The sequence below is a fragment of the Palaemon carinicauda genome, chromosome 42, assembly GCF_036898095.1.
Source record: "Palaemon carinicauda isolate YSFRI2023 chromosome 42, ASM3689809v2, whole genome shotgun sequence".
NCBI lineage: Eukaryota > Metazoa > Arthropoda > Malacostraca > Decapoda > Palaemonidae > Palaemon > Palaemon carinicauda.
In genome coordinates this window covers 17,161,434-17,171,433 of record NC_090766.1, presented here as the reverse complement: position 1 = coordinate 17,171,433, position 10,000 = coordinate 17,161,434, and the positions used below count along the sequence as shown (strand labels likewise).

At 35.7% G+C, this 10,000-nt stretch overlaps 1 protein-coding gene across 1 annotated transcript in view; it reads right to left on the bottom strand.

Annotated features, from left to right (window-relative positions):
* The window catches only part of LOC137633021 (uncharacterized), a 324,474-nt gene that overhangs the window by 116,449 nt on the left and 198,025 nt on the right, over positions 1-10,000 (bottom strand). The window lies entirely within an intron of this gene.

The following is a 10,000-nucleotide window of genomic DNA, read 5'->3' as shown; positions in this document are numbered from 1 at the left end:
AACGACTTGAAATAATGCTAATGTTTATAATAAGAACAAACAAATGCACCCGTTTCTAGTCGCTTGCAGGATAAAGGCCTAGGACATGTCCTTAGTCATGTCTGTGGTTTGGACATTTTGATCACCACGATGACCAATGCGAATTGGTGATGGTGGGAGATTTGTGTCTGATCGCACACAGCAAACCAACATAGTATGGGTGGCCTTGACTAGTATACCTCTGCTAATCATGGTGATACACAAACCCTTTTACCACATTAAGGTATCCTTGCTCAGGTAATGCTTATAAAAGTCGTAGCATAATTAACATTTCCTGTCATTTAGCGTTTAGATGTATAAACGTAGATACCTAAACATACGCACGAAACCTAAACATCAGTAGTCTACACGCTCCACTTTCCTTTTAAGAACTGTTATTTAAAAGCAACCTTTGCAACAGTTACTTAGTTCCTCAAACGTTTCTACTTCCCCTTCTCACCATCCTTGTGAGCTAAGGATAGGGGGTTTGGAGGAGCTTATAGGTCTATCTGTTCAGTCATCAGCAGCCATTGCCCGTCCTTCCTTGGTCCTACCTTGGATGGAGAGGGGCTTGATCAGTCTCTAGGGCATTGTCCTGCTCGATAGGATAATCTTACTCTCCCTCGTTTCTGCCATTCATGAGCGGATTTTAAACCTTTAAACCTTTATGTAAAGGCTCTGTAAATGAATGAATGAATGAATGAATGAATGATTGATTGATTTGTGGTTTTCTGGCATCCAAAAATGTTCCGTAAATGACTGTTCACCTCTAGAAAGTCTAGATAGCCCATATCTGCATTTGTCCTTACGTAAACCTTACTTCATTTACCTTTGACTCTGTGACACCCTACATCTATGGACAACCTGGTCCTTTTATGGGATTTCTACTATCTGGAAGCCTGCCTTAATGGCATTTCTACACACAAGTTTGCTTTGTTTCCTATTTCAACGGAATATACACAACTGATAATCCCATTTATCTTAATACTGAAAAACTCCATTGCCATAATAAATACTCTTATTGTATTCTAGTTTATGCAAATCATTCATTCTTTATGGTACGGTCCTCATGGTGACACATTGCAAATAAAGAGTATTTTTACAAAACAACATAAGAACAATATCACAAACAAAGAATAAAATACAATCCTTACTAGGAAATATTTTATTTCGTGAATTCTTTGGTATTATATTTCTCCCATTCTATGCGTTACGTATTTATCAAAATGAATTGTAGTTAGGGTAAAATTGCTAAATATCTCCATTATATTATGAGGAACAAGTGTCTGGCAAAATAATATATATATATATATATATATATATAATGTGTATATATATATATATATATATATGTATATATACATATACATAAATATATATATATATATATATACACAGACAAACACATACATATATATACATATATATATATATATATATACAGTATATATATATATAAAATAGTTATGGAAAGGGGCTGGGGTAGAATGGGTTGAATCTGAGTGCGCACGTGCGGCTGTGCATATCTATCTAAACATTCAGCCATCATTTTTAACTGGTCACGTACACTAGTATATATATATATACATGAAAGAACTAACGATTCACCACCGTTGAACAGGTAACTATATTCATTATCCCATTCTATCTTCAACTTGATTGTTCGTGTTCAACTGAAACCGAAATCCTAAGAAATATTACGATGAACCGGTCAAAATGTTCACATATCCCTCAAGACCCCATAGGGGAAAGATCACCAAAATATAGATATCTAAAAAGATCACCAAATATTTTAAAATATCACCAAAAAAGATACTTCGAAAGATCACCAAAATATAGTTATTTAAAAAGATCACCAAATACTTTAAAATATCACCAAAAAAGATACTTGAAAAAATCACCAAAATATAGATATTTAAAAAGATCACCAAATATTTTAAAATATCACCAAAAAAAGATTCTTCAAAAGATCACCAAAATATTGATATTTAAAAAGATCACCAAATATTTTAAAATATCACCCAAAAAAGATACTTAAAAAAATCACCAAAATATAGATATTCAAAAAGATCACCAAATATTTTAAAAGATCACCAAAAAAAGATACTTCAAAAGATCACCAAAAAAGATACTTCAAAAGATCACCAAAATAAAGCTTTCAAAAATAAAAAAAATCTTATCAAAAGAAACTAAAAAATCTTCAATAATTCCTATTGTACAGTGTAAAGAAACAAAAGAGAAATCATAGGAATCTTCCTCTTGTATACAGTAAATCTTATAGACTCATGAGAATCTTTCCTCTTCCATAAGAGGATCTTCAAGAATCATCCTCTTAAAAACCGTAGAGAAGACCACCTTCAAAGACGATTCAATTCCGCGGTAGAAGTGCTCCAATCAATCTCATAATGAAAATGTGACGCCAAGGGATGAAGACACCAAATCAAATTTCTCGTTCCTTTGATAACTTTCACAGAGAATAAAAGGATTGACATTTCTTGCATCTCCCAAATTAAAGACACAATAACGGGGGCCAAAATGAAACTGCATATACAGTACTATATATATTCATTGGATTTAATAACATTGCAGACGAGCCATAATTTTTTTGTTACTAGGTCAACCTGCAGGGAACTGCATGGATACACCTTTCAGCACATTTCAATTTGACAGCTAGTTCATAAAATGATGAAAATCATCATCCTCCCTCTCTCTCTCTCTCTCTCTCTCTCTCTCTCTCTCATACACACACACACACACACACACATATATATATATATATATATACACACACATATATATATATATATATATACAGAATATGTGCGTGTATATATATATGTATATATATATATATATATACAGTATATGTGCGTATATATATATATGTATATATATACATATATATATATACAGTATATGTGCGTTTATATATACATATACATATATATATATATATATATACATATATATATATATCCCTTTCTAAGAGGGGGTACCTTAACGTGGTGGAAGGGTTTGGGTCTCACAATGAACAGCAAAGCTGCACTAGTTGGGGCCACCCATACTAGGTTGTTCTGCTGTGAACAATCACACAAGTCTCCCACCTTCACCAATCGGTGTGGTGATGAAAACTGGCCGAACCCCAGATATGAATGAAGACATATCTGAGGCCTTTGTCTGTATTGGACTAGAAAACAGTAGCATTTGTGGTTTTATATATATATATATATATATATATATATATTTCCGCACTGTATGTGTATATATATAATCATACATGTAGATATACATTTATTGAATATATATATATATATATACATATATATATATATATATATACATATATATATATATATATATATATACATATATATATATATATATATATGTATATATATATTATATATATATACACACATTATCTATGCATATAACATTCGAAATCCACGAAAATGAACGTGAATCCGGCACCAGAGTTTTGCATTCCTAACAGAATTCCTTCCACCATTCCATTCATATGCAACTTCCGCTCTGTAACCACCTATGGAGAAACTGTTCTCGAGAGAGAGAGAGAGAGAGAGAGAGAGAGAGAGAGAGAGAGAGAGCATAGGTACAACACACAAAAGGTTTGTCCTATCGAGCTTTTGCCAACTGAGAGAATTAATTTCCTGTTCCTTTGTTGGTTCGCTTCCACTCGAGATTCCTCTTCCTTCCTTTCTCCGCCGATGGGTTTGACGTAAGGGAAAGAAAGAGGAAAGAAAAACATGTTTGTTTCATATTCAGGAGTTTAATAAGAGGCCGTCCCCTCAATATATTGCGATTGGGAAATTCCTACAATAATGTTTTAAAGGTTTAAAGGTCGCCCAGGAATGGTAGAGGCAAGGGACAGTGACATTGCCCTATCGAGTAGGACACATGCCCCAAAGACTGACCATATATACATATGATAAGCGCCCAAGCCCCCTCTCCATCCAAGCTAGGACCAAGGAGGTCCAGGCAATGGCTGAAGATTACTTCAGGAGTTTAATAAGCGACCGTCCCTCTCAATATAATGCGATTGGGAAATTCCTAGAATAATGTTTTAAAGGTTTAAAGGTCGCTCAGAAATAGCAGAGGCAAGGGACAGTGACATTGCCCTATCGAGTAGGACACATGTCCCACTGACCATATTTACAAATAATCAGCGCCCAAGACCCCTCTCCATCCAAGCTAGGACAAAGGAGGTTCAGGCAATGGCTGATGATGACTTCAGGAGTTTAATACGTGGCCGTCCTCTCAATATAGTGGGATTGGGAAAGTCCTGCAATAATGTTTTAAAGGTTTAAAGGTCTCTCGTGAATGGCAGAGGCAAGGGAGAGTGGCACTGCTCTATCAAGCAGGACAATGACCTAGAGACTTGACCATATATAAATATGATAAGAGCCCGAGCGCCCTCTCCACCCAAGCTAGAACCAAGGAGGGCCAGGCATTGGCTGCTGATGACTTCAGGAGTTTAATAAGCGGCCGTCCTCTCAATATAATGCGATTAGGAAATTCCTACAATAATGTCTTAAGGTTAAAAGGTTGCTCATGAATGGCAGAGGCAAGGGACTGTGAAATTGCCCTATCGAGCAGGACGATGCCCGAGAGACTGACCATATATATATATACATATGATCAGCGGCCCAACCTCCTATTCAGCCAATTTAGGACCAAGGAGATCCAGGCAATGGCCCCTAATGACTCAGTAGGTAGACCTATAGTTTCCCCCAGAAACCCCCTTACTTAACTCACAAGGATGGTGAGGTTGCAGCGACCAAAGGAACTAACAAGTTTGAGCTGGACTAGAACCCAAGTCTGGCGTTCAACAGTCAGGGAAGTTACCACATCGGCCACCATACCCCTACTAGTGTATGAAATTTGATATTGCAACTAACACCCAAAAGAATAAATATTAACGTTTTGCTTTGAAATATGAAATAAAGCATGAAAATTTACCAAGATTTTACTTGAAGAAAGCATCAAGCCCATCTTGTCTGTGTCATTATAGGTCATTGATCATAAGGGGAAAATGCGAATGTCTGATTAAATATGTTATCATCTATTTGATCCGAACTAAATAGGGTAACTACTCTAGTGCTGTCAAAGTGCCTTGACTATTATCAATACACACAAAGTATTTATATATATATATATATATATATATATACATATAAATATATATGTATATATATAATATATACATATATATGTGTATATATGCATATATATATATATATATATATACACACACACATATATATATATATATATATACATATATTCCTACAAACACCGACATTATATAGCTACGCATGTCCAACTAAGGAACTGAAAACTACTGAACCCAAATGCATCAATGCATCCTAAAATGCAGACAATAAATCCTGTTCAACACAGCCCAGATTACGATGCATTCAGGGTTGCCATTCGTACGATAATTATCGTACATGTACGATTATTTTGGATCCGGTACATGTACGATACATACCTTGGGTATATACAATGTATGTGTGTGTGTTTGATTAAACATTTATACTAAAATACCTTGAAATAAACTATATATGTTACTACTTAATAATCATGTTGAAAGTGTGTACGATAATTTTGGTTTAAAAGACGATAATTTTAAGGTTCATGAATGATAATCCAGTGGAAATAATCTGGTAACCCTACAATGCACATATTCTGCCATCACAGAAGAGAAATGGGAAACATCAAAACCATTATCGCATCAATTACACTTGCATAATAGGTTGATATAGGGGCGGAAAATATTAATTATCGTTTAATTAAAAATGGTGATTAGTTACGTCCTGACATTCAACATTCATAAATTCTGGGCCAAATGATACATTCTGAACATTCTAATTTGACAAAATGTAATTTTTCCCTACAAATAAACATTTGCCATATACAGTACGTAGCCCATAATAGAAAAATGGATTTTGTAACAAATAAGGTATAATATATGAGTGTTGGGATTTGTTATCCTGACAGGGGAAATCTGTGCGGCTTGTAACTTTATTTAATCTCTTCATATATAATATATATATATATATATATATATATGTACATATATTTATTTATATATATATGTATATATATTTATTTATATATATATGTATATATATTTATATATATATATATATATATATACATATATATATATATATATATATATAGAATCCAGACATTAATGTATCAAAAATATATATGGCTTATTTGAATATGAAAAATACGTCTAAATGTGCAAAATTTATCATATATATATATATATATATATATATATACATACATATATATTGCAAATAAGTGCACTAAAAAACTTGTAAGAGAAAGAAATGGACATGGGCAGGACATATAATGAGAATGACAGACAATAAATGGACATTAAGATTAACAAAGTGGGTCCCTAGACATTGTAAAAGAAGCAGAGGGACGAAGAGAAGACGATGGATCGACGAACTAAGGAAGTTTGCGGGGATGGCCAGACAGAGAAAGACCATAAAAAGACGCAAGTAGAAGGACATGTCTGAGGACTTTGTTCTGCAGTGGACTAGTAACGGCTGATGATGATATACACACACACATACATATTTACATTATATATATATATATATATATACATATATATATATATATACACATATATATATATATATATATATATATTTATATATATATATATATATATATACAATATATATATACACACATATATATGTATGAATTAATCTACACATGTATACATACAAAGAATAAATATATTCGAAAACACATTTCCATAAGTCTTCTTGTATATGTCTCGCTTTTAGGGACAGATAATCGGATTATGCCAAATGTCGAAACATCAGCAGATTCAAGTCCACCTATCTTCGAATCCTTTTTCTTTACTCTCGAATTCACAAATATGTGAATTCATAGATTCATAGTAAAGACATAAAAACCGAACTGATTCTTCCTATTCTCCCTTATCATTCATTCCGAGAGAGAGAGAGAGAGAGAGAGAGAGAGAGAGTGTGTGTGTGTTTAGGGTTCACATTTAATTTCCTTGAACTTGGGGAGAGAGAGAGAGAGAGAGAGAGAGAGAGAGAGAGTTTAGGTTTCACATTTATTATTTTCCTATAATTCGTAGAGAGAGAGAGAGAGAGAGAGAGAGAGAGAGAGTTCCGATTTCGAATTTATTATTTTCCCTGAACTCAGAGAGAGAGAGAGAGAGAGAGGAGAGAGAGAGAGAGAGAGTGTTTACGTCTCACATTTATTATTTTCCTTCAACTCGGAGAGAGAGAGAGAGAGAGAGAGAGAGAGAGAGAGAATTAGGTTGTTTCACATTTATTATTTTTCTTGAACTCGGAGAGAGAGAGAGAGAGAGAGAGAGAGAGAGAGAGAGAGGAGAAAAACCAAACTAACTTTTTATTTGATATTGGAAAATTTTCACTTTCCCACCTAATATTTTGCCGAGATCAGAGTTCTGTTTTAGACGTCTAAGATTTAATAAGATCTCGGAAAGAGACGATAACTTTTGTCTTAATATCGCCTTCGAGAATTCCTTTTTATCTGGACCAGCATCATCAACAACACCCAAGTTCACTCAAGCAAGAAAGATCTGAAATGACGAGCCCACGAGTCTCAAAAACAAAACTTTTAATAGGTTTAACAGTCGAATAACATCTCTCCCTTTTCATTATGGAGGAAATGACCGTAAACAAATTAAATGTAATTAAATAAATTGATGAATAACAAATGATAAAGTACAGCTACGACGCTGAAATATATAAAAATCATATTATCTCTCTCTCTCTCTCTCTCTCTCTCTCTCTCTCTCTCTCTCAGCTCAAGGAAAATAATAGATGTGAAATCCAATCTCTCTCTCTCTCTCTCTCAGCTCAAGGAAAATAATAGATGTGAAATCCAATCTCTCTCTCTCTCTCTCTCTCTCTCTCTCTCTCAACTATTATGTAAATACAAGCTTAATTAATTAACCAATTTCTAACGCATCTCTTTTGCTTCTATCTTTTCTTGAGTACCTTTCCATTTCACCGTCTTAATTTATTTCCCAAGCTATTCCTATCGCCCATTTGAAAAATCATCAGATATCGAGTCCCTGCTTTTGTTTAAGAAAACTTTACTAAAAATTTATCCTTTCATCATTTAATAAAATGCTGGGTCCTATCTCCCCTGTATAATGAAGTGAGTGAGTCAGCCAGTCGGTCAGTCAGTCAGCCTGTCTGTCTGTGTCAGTCAGTCAGTCAGTGTCTGTCTGTGTCAGTCAGTCAGTCAGTGTCTATCTGTGTCAGTCAGTCAGTCAGTGTCTGTCTGTGTCAGGCAGTCAGTGTCTGTCTGTGTTAGTCAGTTAGTGTCTGTCTGTGTCAGTCAGTCAGTGTCTGTCTGTGTCAGTCAGTTAGTGTCTGTCTGTGTCAGTCAGTTAGTGTCTGTCTGTGTCAGTCAGTCAATGTCTGTTTGTGTCAGTCCGTCAGTTAGTGTCTTTCTGTCTGTGTCAGTCAGTCAGTCAGTCAGTGTCTGTCTGTGTCAGTCAGTCAAGCGTCTGTCTGTGTCAGTCAAGTCAGTGTCTGTCTGTGTCAGACAATCAGTGTCCGTCTGTCAGTTAGTCAGTCAGTGTCCGTCTGTGTCAGTCAGTCAGTGTCTGTCCGTGTCAGTCAGTTAGTGTCTGTCCGTGTCAGTCAGTTAGTGTCTGTCCGTGTCAGTCAGTCAGTGTCTGTCTGTGTTAGTCTGTCAGTGTCTGTCTGTGTCAGTCAGTCAGTGTCTGTCTGTGTCAGTCAGTCAGTGTCTGTCTGTGTCAGTCAGTCAGTGTCTGTCTGTGTCAGTCAGTCAGTGTCTGTCTGTGTCAGTCAGTCAGTCAGTGTCTGTCTGTGTCAGTCAGTCAGTGTCTGTCTGTGTCAGTCAGTCAGTCAGTGTCTGTCTGTGACAGTCAGTCAGTGTCTCTGTGTCAGTCCAGTCAGTGTCTGTCTGTGTCAGTCAGTCAGTGTCTGTCTGTGTCAGTCAGTCAGTCAGTGTCTGTCTGTGTCAGCCTGTCTGTCTGTGTCTCTCTGTGTCAGTCAGTCAATGTCTGTCTGTGTCAGTCAGTCAGTGTCTATCGGTGTCAGTCAGTCAGTGTCCGTCTGTGTCAGTCAGTCAGTGTCTGTCTGTGTCAGTCATTCAGTGTCTGTCTGTCAGTCATTCAGTGTCTGTCTGTCTGTCAGTGTGTGATATATATATATATATATATATATATATATATTTCCAATCACGCTCAGAGTATAACTCTTCGGACCCTCCCCATCCCTCGGGCAGGGGGTGAGGGAGTAATCGTACCCTGGTGAGGGGATGTGCATGTGTGTATATCTTTCTAAACATCTAGTTGTCCTTTTTGAAGGGTTACGTACTCTAGTATTACACATCTAACGAACAAATAACAAATGCCCTCCACTAAAAGCAAACCAAGACCAGAGAGAGAGAGAGAGAGAGAGAGAGAGAGAGAGAGAGACCTTCACCATCTAGCAAACCCCCTTGCTTCTAACCTCTGCCCAGATCTCTCTCATATATCTCGTATTAACGTCTGTCACGACAAATAATGCTAAGTGACACCTCTTTAATGCGTTCTCTCGTAGCTAGCTACCTCACACAGAGCCCCTTTCTCGCTTACTTTAAGTTGTTTTTCTTAACACGTTAAAACTTTTGCCATTTTGTTTTTCTATACGATTGACATAACCATTTTTCCGGTTTTTTAAAAGGGCTTTACATGGGCACATTCAGCAAAAAAAAAAAAAAAAAAAAAAAAGAGCAAATGTTTCTTTTACATAAATTAAAACCATTTCAAATATTTATTTCTTCACTACTACTGTTTTTATTTCTTCCTATTTTGTTTCTCTCATAAAAATTAGTTTGTTAAACCTTTTTAATATCTCTCGACTTCTGCCCCTTCCTTGGTCTATCTGCTTTCACATGAGAGAGAGAGAGAGAG